The sequence below is a fragment of the Drosophila sulfurigaster genome, chromosome 2R (assembly GCF_023558435.1).
Source record: "Drosophila sulfurigaster albostrigata strain 15112-1811.04 chromosome 2R, ASM2355843v2, whole genome shotgun sequence".
Lineage (NCBI taxonomy): Eukaryota > Metazoa > Arthropoda > Insecta > Diptera > Drosophilidae > Drosophila > Drosophila sulfurigaster.
Window position 1 is genome coordinate 25581931 of NC_084882.1, and position 23163 is coordinate 25605093.

The 23163-nt window shown below is 39.4% G+C and overlaps 1 protein-coding gene across 4 annotated transcripts in view; it reads left to right on the forward strand.

Moving 5' to 3' along the window:
• Positions 1-23163, forward strand: part of LOC133836362 (uncharacterized) — an 82623-nt gene that overhangs the window by 52848 nt on the left and 6612 nt on the right. For all 4 annotated transcript variants that reach the window (XM_062266811.1, XM_062266809.1, XM_062266812.1 and 1 more), the window contains exon 3: positions 10682-10725. The gene's annotated coding sequence lies outside the window, so the exon portion shown is untranslated. The remainder of the gene's footprint in view (positions 1-10681; positions 10726-23163) is intronic.

The window sequence follows — 23163 nt, forward strand, 5'->3', positions numbered from 1 at the left end:
CATATCATTTGTTCTTTTTCCCAATGGCTTTTGTCATATTTATTATAATGTTTCCAAGTTTCTGTTTTGCTCATTCAGTATATTTTTATACCCGCTACCCATAGGGTAGAAGGGTATTATAACTTTGTGCCGGCAGGAAATGTATGTAACAGGTAGAAGGAGGCATCTCCGACCCTATAAAGTATATATATTCTTGATCAGCGTCAACAGCCGAGACGATCTAGCCATGTCCGTCTGTCCGTCTGTGTGTCTGTCCGTCTGTGTGTCTGTCTGTCCGTCCGTATGAACACCTAGATCTCAGAGACTATAAGAGATAGAGCTATAATTTTTTCGACAACATTTGTTATGTTTGCACGCAGATCAAGTTTGTTTCAAATTTTTGCCACGCCCCTTCCGCCCACGCAAATCAAAAAAATCGAATAACAAGCGTAATTTTAAAGCTAGAGTTACGAATTTTGGTATATATAATAATTACTATAGTAGTTATGATTCCTGAAAATTTGGTTCAGATCAGATAAAAATTGTCGAAGTTATTAAAGAAATACTTTTGTATGGGCAAAAACGCCTACCTACTAGGGTCTTAGTTACTTTTTCTGACAATCTGGTATATTGTGCCGTCTATGGTATATTTTGAATGCGGTACTATATCGATATACCACATATACCATTTGGTATATTTTTAGTATTTTTAGTATATTTGGTATATTTTGAGAAATATACCGCAAAATATATTGCTTTTATTCAAAATGGGTAGCGGGTATCTCACAGTCGAGTACACTCGACTGTAGCTTTCTCACTTGTTTTGTTTGAACTCAATTCAAGTTTTTGCTTATAAATTTGCATTTCATCTAAAGAAATTCAGTAACAATAACAACCGCAATAGCAACAGCCGGACGGGGACTGTTTGTGGTCTCTTCTGTTTCTACTATACTCGTATATCCTTTGCCAGCTGGCGAAAGTCATACGAATGATTTCTATGCCAACAAACAAAATTTGAATTTCGACGTGCTTCAGCCAGGAAAATTTATGACTTTCGTTTACACACACTCACACGACAAAATACGGCTTATGTTGTCCTTGGGCGCACGTGGCGTATGCGCAACGTTGAGGTGAATTAAAGTTTCGGCTTGATAAAAGCATTTGAATTCCTCAGCTCGCCTTAAACTTAGGGAACAACATTAACATTCGTGGGCTGCTCAGCTTGGTCTCTGTTTCTGTCTCTCTCTCCGATTCTCTATCTCTTTTAGTCTCTGTCTCTGTCTCAGTCTCAGTCCGATGCCAACTGCTCACCTGGCTGCACTTTAATTTGCATATTTAATGCCGCCTTGCAGCGATCCCTTCTTCCCGACTAGACTTTGAGCTGCCGCCTCAACGAAATCCCTACAAGGCTCAATCCAAGACGAGTATCATGTTGAAGCCGCTTGTCGCAATGTATGTGCGCGTGTGTTTGTGTGTGTGTTTTCAAGGGATTTTCACATGCAAAGCACACAGCACTTAAGCCAACGGGTCTGTGGCCTGATATGGCTCCGCTGCTAGTTCAGGCGAAGGCATAAGACATATCCAAACTATTATTATTGTCGCCTGCTGAATTATTCAGCTTGCCGTAAAATTCTGGGCTGCGCTATTTTCGCTTTCTGAATGATATTTTAAATATTAAAATGGTTCGACGTTAATGGAGACAGCGAGAATAGAGTGCAGAGAACAGGGAACTCCTCTACAACTATTACGAGTAGCGTGCACCAGCTGTGGAGCCCATTTGGAAAGGCGCCAAGAGCCATCGCATTTCTTGATTCCAGTCCAACTATTTCCGCTACAATTACGTTCCCATTGTTCCCATTGCTCCTCACCGGCTGTTGCGGCAATCTCGGGCCACAATAAAAGTCTGGGCCAGACTGTCATTCAATTGGAGCATCAGATCCTTGGTGCACACTTTCTCACAATGATTTCGGGTGCGGCTTATTGGCTGCTAAGAGGACAATTGTTGCCCCACAACTGGTTGTGTCACAGATGAGTCTAGAGAAGGAGAAGGGAAGGGAAGGGAAGGGGAACAATTTAAACGCTTCATTTGTATGCCAAGGAGAAGTTTTCTAATTTTACAGCCTGCTGCTTTGATCATCGTTGTTGTTCCTGTTGCTATTGCTGTCTGTGGCTGTTGTTGCCGTTTTCGCATCTTTTCTTGCCCCTGGCACTTGCGCTTACTTGACGCAATTTGGGAGCAAGTCGTGCGGTGAAGAGATTTAAATCAATTCCCAAATAGAATACTCGCTATAACGAGGACTTTCCTTAACTGTTGATTGAGACAGTTCATTATTATGGTTCCTTTGCATATTCTGTGGATTATTCAACTTATGAATTATTAAAACTTATTCAAACTTTTAGAATATTTTTTCAAAGTTTATGTTTATACACAATAATTCATTCATTACTTACGTTCACATCAATATTCCGCTGCATGTTATTTAGAATTTTATCCAATGGCAATATAGCAACTTAACTTAATATGCTGTTGAAAGCATCATCTTTAAGTGAAGTGCCATGCACGCATATGAGTTAAGGCATTATCGATAAAGCTGTTGGAGCACATCTTTAATGCCAGACATAAAAAGTGCCAAATGCCTTGGCATTAAAATGTAATTAGGCTGTGTAACTCTCACACACACACATATAAACGCGTACACAACACACACCTATCAGCTATGGGCGGCTCTTAACCGTAACAAACATCAACATATTTATGGCCCTTGCCTGTTCCGAACAGGATCCCTAAGTGAGGCACTCGAGGTGTGGGCAGCATGGAAGTGAAAGGGAGTGGAGAGGAGAAAACATGTGGTTCTGGCAACATAATGCGTAAATTTTTCTGTTATTAACGGCAGAATATAGTACGCTCGAGTGTCGACACATAAATCTTATTCTTGTTGTTCTTGTTGTACCTGAAAAGTAAAGCAGACAGCAGGGGAATACTTTCAGTAGTCAATGTGGACTTGCTAATTTGTTAAATTGTGCATTAAAAATGAGAAGTGTTTATGATGCGGCAGAAAATCTGGTAAATCAATTAAACTTGAGTTAATTGAAAAATTGCGTATACGCAGTGTAGTATGAGGGTAAAGAAGGAACTTTAAGTACAACTTGGAGGGAAGTGCAAGTTGTGTAGATGATTTGAAATGCAGATCACGTTCTCACTTTTGCGCATCGGAGTAGGGAAGCAAAGTTGCTTCATTCGGACTGCTTTGTTCGAGTTGTGCTTAGTCGATTCCTTGGCTCTGGTTGTTTGGAGTTCATTGTCTGTAAACCTCTCGGCGTATGTGCGAGCCATTAGTCAACGGCCAGGATACAGACTTGGGCACGTATCCTAATGTATGGCCTGGCAGCTGTTTTGCCCCTAGCAAATGCCCAATGCCATTATTAATGATGCAATTGACATGCTCAGAGTGGAGTCGCAGGCAGCATAAGAAGAAATATGGCATTAGATTGAGGCTGCCGGAGATAGAGATGGGGATAGGGATGGAAGCAGCAACGACTCAACAAGATTTCAACATAATGTTGCAGATTTGCAGTCCCTTGTATGTGGGCGTATTCCAGTTGCTGTTGTTATTCCCTACAAGGAATTCTAAAGCTTTGATTAAGTTCAGCTGTGACTTAAAGGAGATGACTTCCAAATTTGTTTAGATAGCAGGGCGTCTGTTAGTCGAGTATTCTCAACTGTTGCCTTCTATTTTCACTTGTCGTTGTTTTCAACATTTTTTTGTTTATGTATTCTCTTGTCTTCTTACATTGTCTCCACTCGCAGTCAAGTGTCTGTCTCTATGTGTGTGCTGCGCCTGTTGGCATGCCACAGTTTCTGTAGACTTTTGTTTTACTTTGTTTGTTTCGTTTGCTTTGTTAATAGTTTTTTCTTCTCTGTTGTCTTCGGCTTTTGTCCTACTCTTGCATTGACTTTGTTCCCCCGCGACCAATTCAATAAAAATTTAGTACGTGTTGCTTAAGTTAATCGAGGTCGTCTTCGCTTTCTGGTTGTTGATGTGGTTTTTGCTTGTCCCACAAACTTTATCCTACAAATGGTTTCAACCAAGGCTGCGCTTATTTTTTGTTCGTATCTAATTATCTTTGGTAATGTGTGTTATACAATCTATTTACCTGATGGACATGGTCCAGAGATGGCCAATAAAATGAAAGTTACCTTAACAAGAGAGCCAATTAATGCAGCGAAAGGTCGAGCAAGAAAAACATTTAGTTCCATTATGTTAGCTTTTGCTATTTGGGCTGAATTGAATAATTTTTCTTCTTAAATTTGTTCATTTGACATTTGTAGTCAGTAGTTTTCCTCCATATTCGTGCAACAGGCAAAGGCAGACTGCCACAGAATTTTGATGTTAGAAGATGTCAGAAGACGTTGACAACAACACACAAGAGAATAGAAAAAGTAGAAATTTGCATAGAGGCCAATTTATCAAATTGCTTGTGAGAATGGGAATTGATTGGAAGAATCAGCAAAACTTTACACAATGATCAAGACACAAACAAAAAATAGCAAGGAATAGAGAATATGAAATTGTATTCGTAGCCAAATCGTTGCAGATGCAGTACAAAAATTTGGGGTTGAGCATAATTTTTGATAGGAATAAGCTATATTTGATGAAAGCGCTAAGCAACGATCTAAAATCTGCATTGCACATTTTTACATATATTTTCATAAATTAAAATGGTGTCAGAGCTATTGCAATTTGGCACAACAAGAGATGTTAGCTTTTCACTTGGAAAGCAGAGTAAAACAACATGGGGAAATGCTCGAGATGTTGTGTTTCAGTTGTTGTCTTTTTGTATCTGTTGCAATGTCAACAAGCAAAGCTGCAGAACAAACAAAGGGGAAAAGCGACTAAAACAAATGGAAGACTCTTGGTTGCTGGTACACGAATAAAGTAAAAAAGAGTAGAATAAAAAAGAAGCGGGAAAGAGGAAGAAAGGAAGAACATAACGTGTGCATGATGTGTCCCGATAAGCAGCTGCTACTCGCGCATTAGTCAGCTCCTGCAAACGTTTTGTTTCCCCCTCTTCCGCTCTCCTCTATCCCATCTCATGCCTCGCCATAAAAAGTAGATGGCGTGCGAAATAGCGTGCTTGAATGTGCTTGCTGCAAGTGAATCTAATTTTGGGGTGCTCCACAATATGGGTTTTTATTTTGAAGTGTGAGTGTGGGTGTGTACTCACTCTACACTCAGTGAGTGTTCATATACAACATGACAGAAGAAGGATTGACATGTGATGCACTTCATCAAATGTGGGTTTTTCCCAACACGCGAGTGAATATGAATTCAATCTTTACAGTGGTTTCAGTGGAGGCAAAAGCCACGCTGTGTATTATTCGACGACCTGCAGAAAAGCGCTGTTCATTTTTGATTTCTATTCACCCACTCAAATACTTCTTCACGTACCAGCAATTTATAAAGAAGTGTTCTCTCCGTTGTGTATGTGGGAGATACAGCTAAAAGAACTGGAAGGCTGCAAACTAAAGCACACATCGAAAATTGCGTATACGTACGAGTACTCAATTTCTATTGTCTATTGCAATTTTCCGTTTTCGAGCAGAGTTCCTCGCTTTGTTTGCTGTGTTTTTCAGGCGCCTAATTGTGCGTGCTAGCGACAACACAGCAACCCTTTTAACCCTCCTCCCGAATAGCAATCAAAACTGTCAGTCAAAAGAACAGTGGAACCCACAACTGATCCGTTGCTCTTCAGGCACTTCAGTTACGTGCACTTCACTCTACACACATCACGCACTGAGTTCTTTTATCTTGCTTTGCATGCATTCCATACAATTGCTTTTCAATTGCCTAGCATTTTTAGTCGATGGCATAGAGGATGCATAGGTTTTGCATAACAGCAAGGCTGAAAGCCTCTGTGATTGAATTATGTATATGCAAAATAAACTCTCTTTTTGTATGTTTCTAATTTTATAAATTTTCTTTTTAAATGTTCAAGCCAGAGTCTTCATTGCATAAACTGATTCCTTCTGGCTGCTTGTATTGCTCATTTTTGACCCAATTTCACTGCCATTTATCGATTTTCACACAATCATTGAAAACAAGTGCGACCCAATTGAATTCATTCGACCCTTTTATATCCCATTTGTGTATTCGCCCCTCACTAATGTGACGGAAAGAGGGAAACACAAGTTTCACTCTGTTTAGCTGCTATTGATTGTTCGTTACGTCTCGCTTTATTCCTTTCCGTAGAAAGAACATCATTCTTATGTGTTTCTAGTTTACGAATGCATTACTCCGCACAATTTCAGACAATTTTTTCCTAATCCATAAAAATCTATGTTCCATTTGTCATAGTTTAAGTTTACCGAGTCAGCTAACCGGACAATCCCAAGCAAGTTCATTTGCCAGACCACTTCAAACAGACCACAAGAGCAGCTGGCTCAGTTCCAGCCGAGCTCATTAATTGTGCTCAGCCAGAGATGAATAATGATATGGTAACCCGAGAGATGGAGGGCAAAGTAAGAAGAGAAATCCACAAGTAAGCATTAAATTCGTGTGTGATGAAGCCAAAAATCTACATTTAAAACTGCAACAAGCTGCACACATTTAGTTGCAAGTACTTAGGGAATTTTGACAGGACATTTATCTGGTTGTTTTATGAGTTTCTGCCTTCGTGTTGATATAACTAAGTTCTCACGTTGCACAAGTTGAAACACAAGCCAGCTGCAACAGTTTTTCATTTCAGTATTTCATTTCTCTGCCAGTTCACTTTCCCTTCACTTGTGCCTTTTCTCGTCATGTGCTCTCGGTTTTTTCCTTCTACCCAATAACAAAAGTTTGCAGCTTTTCTTACCCGGTACTCGAAGTGCAAGCGGGTAGTAACAGTTTGTCTTGCTCATAAATATTTGTATCAGACGGAGGAGCGCATCTCTCTCCCAATAATATTTTATCATAGTAGTCGCACACTTAATTCTTATGAATATTTGAATGCTCTGTAAGAGGAATTTTGACGTCGAGCACACTCGACTGTTGCTTTCATACTTGTTTACAATTTGTTTGTGCCACAGTTTTGGTATTGTTTGTTTATGCCCCTTGCTGCATTTTATATTTTTTTCGTTTTTTATTTCCTTTCTCTATGTTTCAGTTTTCAGTTGCCACTTCAGCGCATTTAAACTTTTTACGGTCAACTTGGGATATGAGCATGTTTTGTGCTGCCTGTGTGAGGGTTCCTTCGCCTTCTTGTTTCGTTCTCTTATTTTTATACCCGTACCCATAAGGGAAAAGGGTACTTTTATGGTCATCTTAAACCACAGTCACTCTGTAGGTCACTTGAGATTGTTTACTTCGTAAAATAAGTAGCGGGTATCTCTCAGCAGACCACACTCGTCAGTCTGACTTGTTTTCGTTTTTCCTGAGTTTCGTTTGCCATTTGCCACAAGAGTTGCCTTTCTTTTGGTTTTGCTAGAGATATTCAGAGTCCAACCCTTTTTAAATGGAACCATAAACTGACCCAAGTTATTTTTCAATGAACTTTTATGACTTATCTAGGATTTGCTGATAACTTTAGGTCAGACAATCTTAATTAGCAATAAAGTGACTACTTTAATTGTGTGGTTACTTATGTTGCTAAACATTTTCGTAGTAAGAGAAATGCTTTCAAAGTTTATACTCTTTTGTCAAAATAAGCGGAAGCTTTAAAATGTTTACTCAAATATCCAATTAACTCGGATATCACTCATGCATCACTGAATAAATCATACTTGACTTGAAAACACTTTTAAGTTGCAGCAGCTTGACAAGAGCAAATCGTTCTTCAGATGAACATTTTCTCCATGATACCGTTCTCTCTCTGCACCAGATTGCAGCCACTTCCATTTTTGTTGGCAATCCCACGCACGTTCTGGTCATAAAGCGCAGCGCACTAAGCCAATTTCAGAGTGTTTATAATTGAAACTTGCCAAGAGCAGAGCAGGATGATGGTGAATAGGAAAAGGGTAGAGAGAGTAGAAGAACAAAACTATAGCAAAGCAGAGAGCAAAGCAAAGCAGTTAACTGAAAGGTGAGTCCATGTCCGAATCATTTCCCCCGTAGCGGATATAAAACGATTTGACTTGGTGACAACATCATTTCCTGCGGGCGTGGTAAAGGAATTGAAAGAGGAGGTGCCACAGTGTGAAATGCTTTGAGGGGCACAAAGAATAATGTGCACCTAAATTACGGTCATTAATAAGGCGACAAACAGTGTTGGCCAGTTTAAAGCCCTGTTCCATTTTGATAAACTGTTTGACATTGACTACGTGCCACTGAGAAGCGGATGGCAACGATAAGGATAATCACCCAACAGCCTGTTGTGAGTAAAAAGAGACACACAGAGATGAACAGAGGAAGGCAGCTTGGAACGAGCTCATTAAATGTGAAAAATTAGAACGAGAAATGGACAAATGAAGATCTCATGGAGGAGGCGGACTTAGCTGGATGAACCACTTAGCACAGGTGTCGAATCCCTGCTGAGAATGGAATACTATGTAAAACAGTTCAAATGATATTATATTATAAAGTCGTGAAAAGAAAAACAAAAAACAAGAGAAATTCCTTGAGGTTTTGATTAAACGAATTTGTTGGCTGCTTGAAAAGTTTGCGGTGATTTGTATTCTGTTTCTTCGAATTTATTTGTTGCCTTTGCAAAAGTTTATCCTGAAAAGCGCAAGGTATGTATGTATTATGTATGCCCTATATAAATCATATTTAATAGACTTTGCTTCTGTGTATGCAAAGTTTGAAGGGGTAGAGCGAGGCCAGATGAGAAATTACCAAATGCCTCCTCATATTTTCTGTTGTCTGTAGATGAAAGGAAGCCTGAAAGGGATAGCAGCTGCAGGAAGTGCTCAACTTGACTCACAAATTTGCATTGTGTGAATTGCTTCCGTTGTTGTTTCATGTTTTTCCAGCCAAGCAAAGGAGATGAGGTGAATCTTGAATTATGCCAAGAAAAGACAAGGGAATATACACTGAGAGAAATTCTAATACTACATTTTATTAAACATTCTCCGCATTGGCATTTAAGCAAAGTGTCGCACAATCGGATATAAAACTCAGTAAATGAATTTTTGGACTGAATAATTATTTATATTTTGTGGGTTTTATTACTGCGCCAATGTTTCCATTGTATTGCCATTCTTTGTTTTATTTGGCAGCTCGTGTTATTGTTGATTTCCTGCGAAGGCATATGTTTTAAATTTGACTCGCCTTTTGTTTATATTTTTGTTTAGATTCTGAATATTTTCTGCTGAACTTTGTAAACAAATAAAGTAAATTAAAGATATACATATGTACGTATCTATACATTGTGACTAAGTTTCATTTAAAGAACATGTCGTAACTCGTAGAAAATTCATTTATAATTAATATTCTAAGTATTTCGCCCACTAAAGCTGAGAGTTCTTTGGAGAGTTCTATGAGGGCAATAAGCTTCCTCAACTTGACTCAGTCAATGGCCAACTAATTATTTACTTTACGAGAGGCCGCAAAGTTCTTCACTTAATACGAAAAGCAGCTGCCGAAAATGTGGCATTAATTCTCAATTAAATTGTAGCTGTTTCAGATTGTTTACGCCAACTGAGAGGTAACGGGGAATAACGGGGCATTAGGTAATGGAAGCTGCCCAACTTTGACGCAGTTGAGTGCCTCAGCCTGAGGAAATCAAATTTCCGCGCTATTGGAATTTTCTTTTCAGTCTGTTTACGTGGCAATGAATTCACCTTGACGAACCTCTCTGACCTGCCTTTCACTCGGAGTGGGATGCGTTGTATATTTGAATGCAAATTGGAGCACAGCGTCAACAGCAACATCAGCAGCCATTGTACCCATTAACACATAATCCGATTTCCACAATGCTCTTAAGCAATCGAATATCTGAGTGGAAAGACTTTTTAAAAATCTGTTCAAATGCATTTTTATATTAAAGGTGAATCTGCTGAACCCACAAATGTCAACAGATCTTTCTGGGTGGTGAAAGGATTTATAGCAAACACTCTTTTTGTCTGCGTCTGTCATGTGAAAATTAATAAAAGGCGAAAAATAAACACTAAACTGTGAAACCAGACTCTGAAGTGGTTTAGGAAACCTTAACCCTGAATCGGGGTTCGCCTTTACTTAGTTTTATTTGCCAAGGGAGGCGGTGGAGTGTGCGTTTGATGTGGTCCCAGTTCACACACAAAAAAGTCCTAAATTAAAAACTCGCCAGGTAAATATTTATTTTGCAACAAAACAAGCAGCAGTACCCAAATAGCAGGGGAAAATTTTAATTTCAGTAAGAAGATAATATAAATAAAGAAGAGAAAAATGGCGTGAAAATGTCGTCTGTGATAGGTAGAGGAAGTTTTTATCAATATATTAATTACATTCGAAGAGTGACCTATTTCTCCCTCTTTCCCAAAGCAATTTGCGTATCTTCTTATTACTAGCAAACAAAGAGCAGAAACCAATGTGACCTGCCATCAGTTTGTGTTTCTCCTGTGGCCACCCTGTGACCCACTTGGTGTGATGTTTTTAGTATACAAACAAAAAACCACACGACAATCAGTTTTCCTCTTAAACATTCTGGGAGTTTATGGGCAACCTCGATTTCCCGAAAAGAGAGACTCGTATTCTCCTTGCTGTACAAGTATTTGACTTTGCTTTCCTTTGCTTTCTCTTTGCAGGCACCTCTGGGATAATGCATTAGACGAGCAAGGCGAAGGACTTGGTAAATATAATTTGGCAAATTATTAACGGGGATGTAAGAAGTGCTTATCTGTTGAGGGTAAACATTGCAAACAGCAAACAGAGCACAGCGAATGAATTATCCATAATGTTATTTACCAATGTGTGGAGGTGTCTGTTGTGGTGATGACAACGATGTAAAGAGTCAAGTGTAGCAGAGGACAGAGACTTACGATATGCTTGTTTGGTATACACATTTCAGCCTGTCAACAACAGGATGCATTCATAACTTTGGCACAGCAAGTGGAGGATGTCCTTTGGAAACTATCAACTCAGCAATACTTGCATCCCTTCCACATTATTCAATTAAACTTTGATACAATTCGAAACATCTGCTGCTGATGCTGGCAGACGAATGTCTTGTCAGACAAATAGGAAATTTCCCAACTGTATTCTGTCTGTACATAGTGGAGTGCGTATTCAATAAATGAAAGCACGAATTTTCAATTTAAATTGCATTAAATTTACACTAGCAGCAAAAACTGCCAACGGGAAAAGGGAAACCGACAACATGCAACAGCAGGCAACAAACAAGCAGCCGAGAGCCAACAGCCGCAACATTTCCTCTGCGTCCCCCAAAAAGTGTTGCATATCCGCAGGGGTCGATGGTGTCCTGGTCAATGCAAGTTTCATCCCGCAGGCGAACTCGACCATCAATTCATTAAATTGCTCACTTGGCTGATGTTGCTGCTAATTGGCTTGGTGAGAGAGGTTTCCTGTGCCAAATTTATTCTGGGATCAGCAATTCCCAAACTGACATTATTCTTAGCATCTGTTGATTTCCACCTAATAATTTCTAGAATTTCCACATATTAATATTTCAAAATACCAACTCACAGCCTTGTAGGATAGGGAGCCTAATCACATAATTCAACAGAGTTAATAAAATGCGCTGTTAAAAGCATTTCAAGTATGCGATTTTTCTCATCTCTCATCCTCGCTGGGGAATCATTTCCCAGCTGGAGAGTTCATTGCTCTACTCTCCGCTTAAAGCCCCCTCAGACAAGCATAATAAAAAAGGAGGATAATAAAATTTATGCGTTTTGATTTATGTGTCAGCCTCAGATGCCGCTATCAGCATGTGGTGCGTATACGTGATATTTTAAAAGCCAATTTGGGTGTGTTTGCTGGGGAGGCGCATTAAGCGAATCAGCAACATCCAAACAAGCAACAGCCAACAGCTAGCAGCAAACAAACGAAGTACAAAATAAAAGGATTATTTTGCATTGAATTTATGAGAGCGTAATAAATAAATTAGCCACAGTTTGTTTGCCTTTTTATTATATTTTAATCAGCAAATGGCTTTGGGTTTCGCTTCTGGTTTGCTTTCGTTGGCTTGTGGTCGAGAAATTTTCCATTAAGCTCTCAAGCAACATTGCTTTCAAAAGTAACAAGATAACTTTAAATTGTGAATTGCGAAATTCACAGTTCAAGCACTCCACACAAAGTTTGTGGATGGTGATTTCATTATATTTCTTTTAAGATAATTGCACTCCAACTCTAAATCCATCTGATTGTCATTTGCAAGGCTCATATCCTGACATCACATGTGCTCCACTGCCAAGGATTTCATTCGATTTCCGATTTCAGACGAACCAAGTTTAGTCTGTAGAATGTTGGCGTGGCCTTTTAATCAAACTTAGTCCAACTCGGGCGCAAACTTTTTGCCACACAACACATGCTTGCAATTTGGTCCTCCTCATTCGGCGCACTCTCCTATCCTCTTTCTCTCGCTTCACATTTTCCAACTGCTGTTTTGGCTGGCAAATAAAACCGCATCCTGCTGTCGTACTAGTTGTTGTTTTTCTCCCTCCGGGATGCCCAAGAGACACGCTCCACAGCGCAGAGTCAGCTAAAAATGTCAGGCTCTTATTGCAGCTTCTGTCCAGGTGACTCCTGACTCACCTCTGCCTTCAGGGATGGAATGAGGTGGAACAGCTGCCCCTTTATGACAGGAGTTAGTGAGTTGAACTGCAGTCACAGTGATGACCCAACAGATTGGCAAAGCCATCAAAAGTTGTGGTTTTGGTGAAATATGCAAACTACTCGTCCAGAGCAAACGAGCTGTTCAAACGTATGTAATTTCTGCCCTAGGATACTGACCAGCGATGTCGCGTGAAAGAGTGTCAATCATACGTCCCGTGGTTTCAGACAAAGTGTCAGCTAACGATGTTGCGAGCCATTGTTGGTGTCATTATGATTATCGTTATTGTTGTCCCTTTGCTAACGCTTTTCGCATTTTCCTCTTACCATCTAACATAATGAAAAGAAAATATTGCCGTGTTGTTACATTTGTTGTTGCTGTCGCTGGCATTTTTACTGTTTTTGCTGTTGTTATGTAAAGCAGGCACATAATAAAAATAATAATGAAAATAACTCGACAGGTTTTTGTTGTCGTTTTTTGTTGTGGTTGCTATTGTTGTCGTTGTTGTTGTTGTCATGCGCTGAAAACCACAAAAGAGCAGCAAATTGAAATTTAATGAAATTTATTAATTTCATGCATTTTTGATGATGTGGCAGAAATATTTTGTATTCGGCTTCAAATTGATCGCATAGCGGATTACATTATGCGTGGCTTTTGTTAAAAAATCAATAGCAAATTCACATAAATTTGTAAAGGTTTCATAAACATTTCACGGCATTAAGTTATAATTAAATATTTGAGAATTTTAAGTTCAAATGCGTGTTAAATAAAATTAAGAAGCGTTCTCAAGCGCTAAACATCAACGGCGAGTCGCCAAGATAACCGAGTTAAACCAAAAAGGAAACCTAACAAGCCAAAGATAAAGCCAAAGCTGTGAAATTTAACGCGTAAAACTTTTTGTGGCCAGGAGGATGATGCTTAAGTGGTTGAGTTGTTGCTGCCTCAAACTACATAGAAGATAAATACCCGACAAGTCGCTGAACAAAAGTTTATGAGGAAGCTCAAGATGTTTAACAAAACTTAGTTTTCTTCAGAGCTTAGATAAGGGTTATATCGTTGTTAAAGATAAAATTCTCTTCAAATAAGTTGTACTCCTTTAAAAGTATCCTATTAGGGAACATCAACTCCAAATCGACACATTAAAAACGTTATTATATTCGTAATTTGTGCGTGTCACAAACAACGAAAAGTAATGTGAATTACGTGTGTCATTTTATTGCCATGTTCGCACATCACGTATACGCAGCATCAGCCCCAACACACAGTAAAGGTAAACCATATGAGAAATCAAACGCAAATCAAAGTCTTTTGTCATTTCAGCTTAGCATCTGCGGCAAACAAAAGAAAGTGAACAAATCATAAACCGGCAATCACTTAGTTGATTCTTCATTTTCAGAAACACTCGTATTAACCCCTTGCAACAGTCGAACTCGACTGTTTTTACTTTCCGCAATGTTTTATTTATTACAAACCTTTCACACGACACACAACAGCAGCCGCAATCACAATCACAATGCCTTGAGGCCTCCGTCTGCGAATCAACTTTGACATTCCCGTGTCATTTTTTATTCCTCGCCTTTTATTGCGTGCCATTACTTTAGTATTCTCGTGCCTCCATTTCGATACATTTCTCCCTCCGTCAAAAGCAATCGATGAAGCAGCTACGAATGGCAAGTTGTGAGTTCGTTGTACACAGTGAGAAGCTGCTGTTATACTGTTATGCTGCCTGCCTTTAATGTATTTCAATTATTTTTATTGGCTTATCATAAATTATAATGCCCTCTGGCCTTGGGTTCCATATTTTCGTGCCTGCCACTTTTCTCGCTTGCCACTTTTCTCTGTATTCCATTTAACTTTCACTTGCCTCAAAGCATTTTCACAGTTGTGTAGTTTTCCCCTCCTGTTGGAGCTGGAACACATGTTGAGCCTTGTTTTTGGCATTGCCGCTTATTGAAAAACTTTGACTTGGATTCCTTCTTCATCTTCTTGAGTAAAACTTTCAGTTAAACCTGCAACAACTTTTCCTTATTCTTGCAGCATTTTATAATTTCATGGCGTTTCTTCCATATTTTATTTAGCTGGTAAAACTTTATCGAGTTCATTATTCGTGCCAAGTGCGCCTTAATTATTTCTGCATTTGCCACTAAGACAAATTGAATTGTCCTTTTAGTGTTCTCGCAGTTGTTTTGCTTGTTTTTCTGAATTACTTAAGCGGGAGGCTTTACTCGTTCTACTTGGAATTCACTTTCATTTTGTTAAGTTTTATGCAAATGACAGGATATTAAGAGCTCTGCAAAGACTGCATTCGGGATTGTGGGTTGGATTCCTTTCAACTTGATTTACTTTGCTGAGTAAATTTGGATTTATTTTGCCAAATGAACATTGCAATTGGAATACGAGTTCACTCCAATGATTTCGACTATTCCATCATTAATCAATCCACTCGAGTTTATACAAATTTCTGGCATGTTTGTTGAATACTTTCCTCCTCCCTCTCCGCCCCTTTGTTCTCTTTACTAGTTGCCTTTCATTACTCATTCATTGCAATTTGGCACAGCTCCCCGTTGTGCTTGCCACATTTAACAACGTACAACTTACCCTTCTCTCCCCTCACCCATCTCTCTACTCTGACATTTTGCACAATTTTAATTATCACGCCATCGTCATCAACCTCATCATTGTTGTTGTAATTGTTGCAAGCGGCACCGCAAATGCAATTTCCGTGCAAAATATTTGCACAAAGGCACAGAAACTTTCTCCGTCCTCGTGTTTCTCTTTCTCTCAACAAAGTTGTACAAAAATAGGAGTAAACGTTGTTGCTTGTATGTGCCAAATAAGCAAAAGAAAAGGGAAAAGTTTCCACTACAAGTATTGGCTAGGCAAAAGACGCTTTCCATTTAGTTGTTCTCTGTTGTATTGCCTCTACTCACTTCTTCTCACTTCTATTTTCCCTAGAGAACTTAAAGTTCAGCATGGAGTTTACAACTCTTAACAGTTTATTTCTGCATTGCATACTTTGCGGCGCTTCGCACACTTTGTGGATACTCGCAAGTAAAAGAATTTGGAGAGAAATGAGAAAGTATTGGTGCGCTCCGCTTTGCTGCTTGAAATTAAAAGAAGCATTGAGCTCAGCAAAAAGTTGCAAATACAAAAATGCAGCACACAAAATAAACTATGAGCAATGCAACTTCCAACTAGAAAAATGAACTATTGTAGTTTGCTTTCCCTTCGCTCTTGTTGTTATTGTTTTCAGTTAGTTGCAGTTTGTTTGCTGCATAACGACAAAATGCACTTTGTTTAATGAACAGCACTGAAAAACCCTTGGCCAACTGACGCCAGGGCTAGCATGTGCCAATAAGAACGTGCAAACAGATATAAACAGAACCCGAAGCAGACAGCTTTAAAGCAGGCCACAGACAGGGATAATTCCAACTGACAGCCAGCATTTCATTCATTTCCTTTTGCTACTTCTCCAAATGCTGTAAATCAGCTTCCTGAAAAAATAATGAGAAATTATTGGCGCAGTGCGCCTCGAGACGAATGACTGTCGCAGTCGTTCTTCGTTGCAACATCTTGAATGAAATGATTGATTGTGGACAGACGATATTAAGTATATGTCACGTATGCAACGGCAGGTTGTTGAATCGAATTAAGAATATAATTGACTCTACACTTACAGCATTTTACAGTAGATGCTGTATTTTACTCAGACATTCAATTAAGAATCTATAAACTGCACATTAAGAATATATTGCTGGACATTTGCATATTTCTTATAGTGCTAAAAAAGAGTAAATGAGAGAAGGATGTTGTGTTCCTTATATATTACCCTTAATACCAAAAACGTTTGTGTGGCATGAGCAACAAAATCTCGATGTGAGCAACCGCTTTCCAGTTCATCGGGCTTGTGCAACATTGTGGCTGAAGCATACTGAAAAGAGCTGCTTAAATTTACAGCCTGAACATAAATTGAAAATATTTGCTAGCCTGTGTGACTTATGGGAATTTATGCAGCTTAAAGTCTCTGGCACCACAATGCAAAACTCGGTTCCCATATTGAAATTCATGTTGTGCAATGAGAATATTGATGCAAGAATCCTTCACGTCGCAACCTGGTTTCCATTTGCTATGCATTCAACTAGGTCATGTAAAATGAATGTCGAATAAACCCTTTAAAGGTATTGTGTTCCATTTCTATCTTTCATTTATTTTCCTCGCTTTTGAGGCTGACTATCAAATATCAAATTATCACACTTCCACTTCAAATGCCTCGCAGTAATTTTAAAGTTTAACACGCATGCTGTGAAGTGTACGTGAGACAATTAACTTAATTAGATGAGCAAATCCAACACTCGACAGGCCAAAAACAAAGCTCCTTCTAAGCATGACAGATAAGCGACAGAATCAAGAAGGGAAGATGAAGCTGAAGCTGAGATTCGCATAATGTTTAAATATTTGTTTGGTAAGTGTGGTAAAACAGGAGACAGAAGAGGAGACACAGCATCAACAAGAACGCGCTTACATAAACGAATCCTTATCGAGGAACACCTTTTGTTGAGCCTTTAACACACACTTAAGTGCTTGAACATAATTTCCTAAAATTCTGTGTGAAATTTTAATTTTCTCACGCAAACACACACACACAATGGAAACATTTTTGATAAGCGCTTTAATTAGCTTAAGTTTTCATGTCGCCATTTCGCATTCCCTGTGAGTCCTTGTGTGGTCCCTGATGAGGTGACTACATCAAATTAATTGCCTTCTCGGTTAGCCTCTTCTTTTGTGTGCATACAATATACTGTATATATATGTGTGTGTGTGTGTCTTGTATAAACATGTATTATCCCGTCTTGGAATTCACCTTAGCGGCTCCGAGAGGGAAAACTTTTCATTTTCATTTGAGTTTCAGCTTTGCTCAAGGCAACAAATAAGAGGAGACACATTCCCCTTGGGCTACACGCCCACTTCGTTTCTCACCTTTATACGACCCTTAGTCACACACACACACATACACTCACATATATGAATAAGCAACTCGAACTTCATATTGTAGCTGCAGCTGCTCAGTTCCTCAATCTGTCATTGAGTCATGTGACTGGAGCCTCAGGAACTCAACTTTAAATTGAGTTTTCCTTGGAGAACTTTCGAAGCTGTGAGTGAGCTGACTATACAATGTAATAGATAACTTTCCTTCTGGGCATGGCACCCTGTATGAATGGGCTGATTGCTGTTTTGTTATTCATGGAATTGTTTAAAAATTTAGATTGCTACGAAACTTGCAAATGACATTTGCCCCTATTGTCCTTGTTGTTTTATCAAGTGGCACGCACCTTGTCGAAGAAATCAGATTAATCTGCGAATCTTAATATGCTATCTATTAGTTTAATTAATTTTCTACCTTTTTATTTGTGTTTTTCCTTTGAGATTCTTTAATATTTAATTCCATATCAATTCCTTAAGCCATTGGATAGTGTAAGTAAGGATTCCTTTCCTCTTCTTCTATGGCACTCACACACTTCAAGTTAATGAAAAAAGCCTCTTAAAATTCCACGTAAAAATGAGAGCAACAAAAGAACAACAAAAGTATTTGCAAGCATAATTTAATTAATTAGAAAGAAGCCCCATCCTTGCCTTAGTCCCTCCCTATATCTTATTGTGTATTATGTCAATTAGTTGAGAACCGCAGCTGGGACTTTGTAAATGAAACCTGAAGTAGAGAAATTCATTTAGGACATCTTTTGCGTGCCAGTCACGTCCTCCTCTCTCTTTCTCCACACTTCGCCTACTTTCGGCGATAGCAACGCGATAAAACTGTAAAGTGAAGCCAATTCATTAATTTACACAGCCAACGAACTGAAGCAACAGGATAACCACACAATTAGATGAATTCTCAAACGAAAAGAATATCCAAACATTGGTCAACTTTATATTTGCTTTGCTGACTGATTCACCTTTGTTTTGTTTTGCTGTCATGGAATTGACATCATCAGAATGAATTTTCCTATGAAGAACTCTCTTTGTAGTTCAGCCAACAGCAAGTGAACAACCTCGTTTGGCCACTGAACCGTGTGAGCAAGGAGAATGAGCGAAAAGAGAATTCTAGTCGAGCCATCCACTAGATGGCACCGAGTGCCACTTATTGAGTGGCAAACACATTCAGCACTCAGCTATCAGGCAGAGAAGAGGAGGGTCTTGCTTTTGTGGTTGTCCAATTGCGGTCGAGTGTCATCGGGCACAGCCCAACAACCAGACGGACAGCTGACTCACACACACACACACACAGCTGGCACTAATACACTCACAATGCTATTGGTGTCAATAGAGGAAGATTAGGTGGCAGAACGTGTATCCCTTTTGCAGCCAGTTTGCCACATCATTAAGTTCTTAATTAGCTCAGCCAGCAGCTGCCATTTTTGGAGTGCACTTAGCAGGATGGAAAAGGGGAAAGGGCGTGAAGAGAAAAGCTGCTTTGCATGCAGTTGAAACAGCAGAAGGGAAATTTCTTAAGCTGCTTTTCCACCCAGCGACTATTGAGTGCAGTCTTAGCCTTTCTTATCTTGTCTCCTTCCATTTGAGTGCCACTGGATCAGGATCAGAGCAGGACTCTTAAGCGTCTCTCAAGTGCAAATGACCGTTGCTCTGCTTAAGCCGTAAGATGGCCAAGGTTCAATGCATTTTCCATCCATTTGCATTACAGCTTAAGCTGAGGAAGAGCATTAAATGGAATTAAATAAAGTTTTACGACGGCTGATAAAACATTCCATTAAAAAACACGTGTAACTTACACTCCCAAATAACTGTCGTATAATGGAATATTGGAACTGCGCCTCCATCATTTGCCACAGCAATTAGCGCAGCCGGCAACAAAATTTGATTATCGCAGTGTTCGCGGATTGTTCGTAATTGGAATGTTTTGAGGTTGCAGCGTGAAATTGCCAACAATCCACATGTCGCATTGTTGATTTATGGCCACAGTAGGCACCCATAGAGACAGACAGATAGGCAGGCCAATGGCAAGTGCGTGCCTCAGGGCGACCACAAATACAACCCATGTGTTCTGCAGTGGTGCATTTGTGGTTTTTGGCGGTTGTTTTGCATGGGTCTGTCTGTCACCTGCATTCGATTTAACACCCGCAGAAATATCGCAATAAATGGGGATTAAATGCTCTTTTAAGGGCTTCGCTTCAGCTCCACAATCATACTATAATGGAACATTCAAACTGTCAGCTGACAGTTCGAGAGCCAATTGCGAAGGCCACAATCATTGAAAAAATTGGCTTAAGTGCTTAACTAATGGTAAGCATGGCAATAAGCCGATCCACAAACATCCTCCCTTTCCCATTCCTACTCCAACTTGACCCTGACATAAGTCTCATGCCAGTTGGGTGAACGATTCCCACGAAGAGGTTGCTTGCGTGAGCTGCTAACATTTTTTGAGTGTGCGTCCATTAAACGTTTTCCGTTAAAAGCCCACAGAGCATGGCCCATAAATAGTGGAGACAACAGAGAACAGAACAGGTTGGGAGTAAGTAGTAAACAGGACGCAGTTAATTGGCTTTCAAAGCGAGCACAAGAAGAAACAATTTACGAGTAGGAAATAAAATTTGGGAGCAGTCGATTAGTAGATATGGAACTAATCTAAATTTAAGAGGGATTCTCTAGATTCAATATTATATTTAGTAATGTTGTAGTCATAATTAAATTAAATTCATGCAACTGAATTTCGTTTGCATATTTATTGGATTTTTTGTTGACTTTGTGATAAAATGAATATGAAAAGCAATTAAACAAGCGTTGCACTATTTTTAATGAAATTATGCGAGTGAATAACTAAATAACTGACTGAGCAGCTTTTAACTCATGTCTAACACACTGACACATCAACTCATACATATGCAAAAGCTAACTGCAAATTGCGAATATGATTTTCGCCATTTGCCAGCGACAATAAAAGTTATTCCGTACGTTGCAGTTATGCAAATGCATTTCACACACATGTGCGAAACGAATTTCCCCCTCACTGGGGAGATATAACCTGAACGGCAAATAAAAGAGGGAGCTGAAAAGCATGCTCCGCAAATTGGAAAGCGAAAACTGATGGAAATTAAATAACAATGTCATTTGCCAATTTGGCGCAAGTTTCAAAGAGGACCCGAAACTTTTCTAGACAAAAGAAAAAGCTAATTTAATAATCGGTCATTTCCAAAAGCAGTTTCCATTAAGCAATGAATAGCTGTTCTTTTCGGTTGTGTTTAGCTCTAATTTATATAAAGTTAATTTGACAGAAATTGAAATTCAGCCAGTCGAATGGCCAAGTACAATATAAAAAGTGTAAACAAAAAAAGAGAAGACAAAAACTTTGTTAACTTTGATTGAAATTCAAAGCTGAGCAACAAAATGGACGACGCTCTGTGGCATTTACTTCCAGGCCATTAAGGCACAATGACACACGCGGCTGTTAAAATGGGATGAGGAAAAGGCGGGAGAGATAAGTTAGGAGTTAGAGGAAGAGACCTTTGTCTAAACTTTGGGCCTGAATTTGCTTGCCTGCCCTTGGATTGGCTTTTTTGTCGCCTCTGACACTTCTCTGAACCCTTGTCAGTTCATCGAGGGAGGGATTGGGGCGGTGTTAGTGATGAGTTGGCCGATAATATTGAATTTGCAGTGTGCTTAATCATGGGACTCAAACAGAGGCCAAAGCCTTACCGATTGCAGAGGACAGCTAGAACGAATTCTTTCCCAAGCCTTCTTATGTGCAGATTATCATTGTCAAAGCTGAAATCATAATAAATCATTTGGCTTGCTCAGCAGACAAGTAAAATTCCTTGTCGTCTGCAAGAGTTTTAAAGGAAAAGTACTTGAAATCCTTTGGCAACTTACCAATCCATTTAATGGCATTTCCCTCTTATGGCCTAACAACCTGACACACTTTTCCTTGTAGCCTCCTAGTAGGAGACATTTACCTACGCTGACCCTGAACCTAATGAGCACCCGCAATTAGAATCCGCATGAAATATATAGCCTCGTGCCTGGCATTAATCCAGAATCTCTCCCTCCATCTGCCATCATTTACAAGCAGATTAAGAAATTAATGGCCTACCATTGAATCAGCTTCGTTGTTAAGGAAATTCGGGAAGAGGTTTCTTTGGCTGACTTTTGGTTTCGAGCGCTTTATCATTTTTCATTTTAATGCGCGCCACGGGCAGTCCAAGAGCCTCCCACATAAACCAGATTAGCCACGCCCAAACAAAGCAAAAGAAGAAAAGGAAATCTAAAAGCATTAAAGATTTCAGATGTTGCGACGAACAAAAGTCGAAGAAAGCATCTAATTGAGTTGCCTTCTTCAGCATGGCTGTGAGATTGTGCAGGAAATGAGGCAAACTCTCATTTTGCCTAGTCATAAGCGTTGACTCGACAGCCCAGTTGTTGACCATAAAGGTAGCCACGAAATTAAATAAGTCCTGCTCCATACACAATGAGGACAAGGCTCCACTGAGGCTGCAACTAACAAGCACATTGACAGTCGTTAAAAGAGGACAATGACAATGGACGTCTGCTGAGTTGACTGTTGCCAGGATGCGAGGGACAGCCACAACCCAACAACATCACCGCACAACGTTTTATATATTTATGAGCCACAGACAGGAATACAACAATACAATACAATGCAGAAAAGGTAACGTCATTTGGTCAAAGAATGAAAGAATGGAGAAAAGCAATAGCAACAGTAAAAGCGAAAGCAAAAGCGAACGGAGAAAACGAGACAAAGAGAAAGGTGTGGAATGGCTGACTTCCGTTTCCGTCAACACTGGCGTTGAATGCTGCTTCCTGCCAAACGGCAGTCAGTCAGCCCGTTAGTCTGCTTTGTGGCTAATTTGCAAATAGAATCGAGAAGGGACCAACAAGCTACCAGCTTATGCAATTTAATTACAATTTGTTGCCTTTCCTTCTGCTAGCAAAGGTGAAAACATTAAGAGAGTATTCGATCCGTCTAATGGCATCTAAGTGAAATAACCTGTGAATGGCATCTACTCTAATTATAATATAGATGGCAAAATGCCAAGAGGTCAACAGACTTATTGAGTTCACTAAATGGGGTTGCACACATAAACCACATACGCAACAAGGCAATATGATTAGAATCACATGGCGCATAATTAATTGTGGCAAATGTGCAAATATCAAGCAAACGACTAATATGCTGAAATAATTTGCGTGTTTTGAATTGGATTGACATGCGTTTGGGCAATGCTTATTAAATATAAATACTCATATAAAAAGTAAATTACATTTTTCTGTAAAAATTAAATCAGATGAGATATTAAATCTATTAAAACCTGATTTCTCTTTATAAAATAAACACTGCTTTTTCATGGTCAATGGCCAGTAATGTGCCTGAAGCGTGTTTGCTTTATACATATTTGATTTTGCCCTTTGCAAATGTTATTTCTGCCGCGTCAAAATACAGTGCTCTTCCTTTTTCCACTCTTCTTTTAG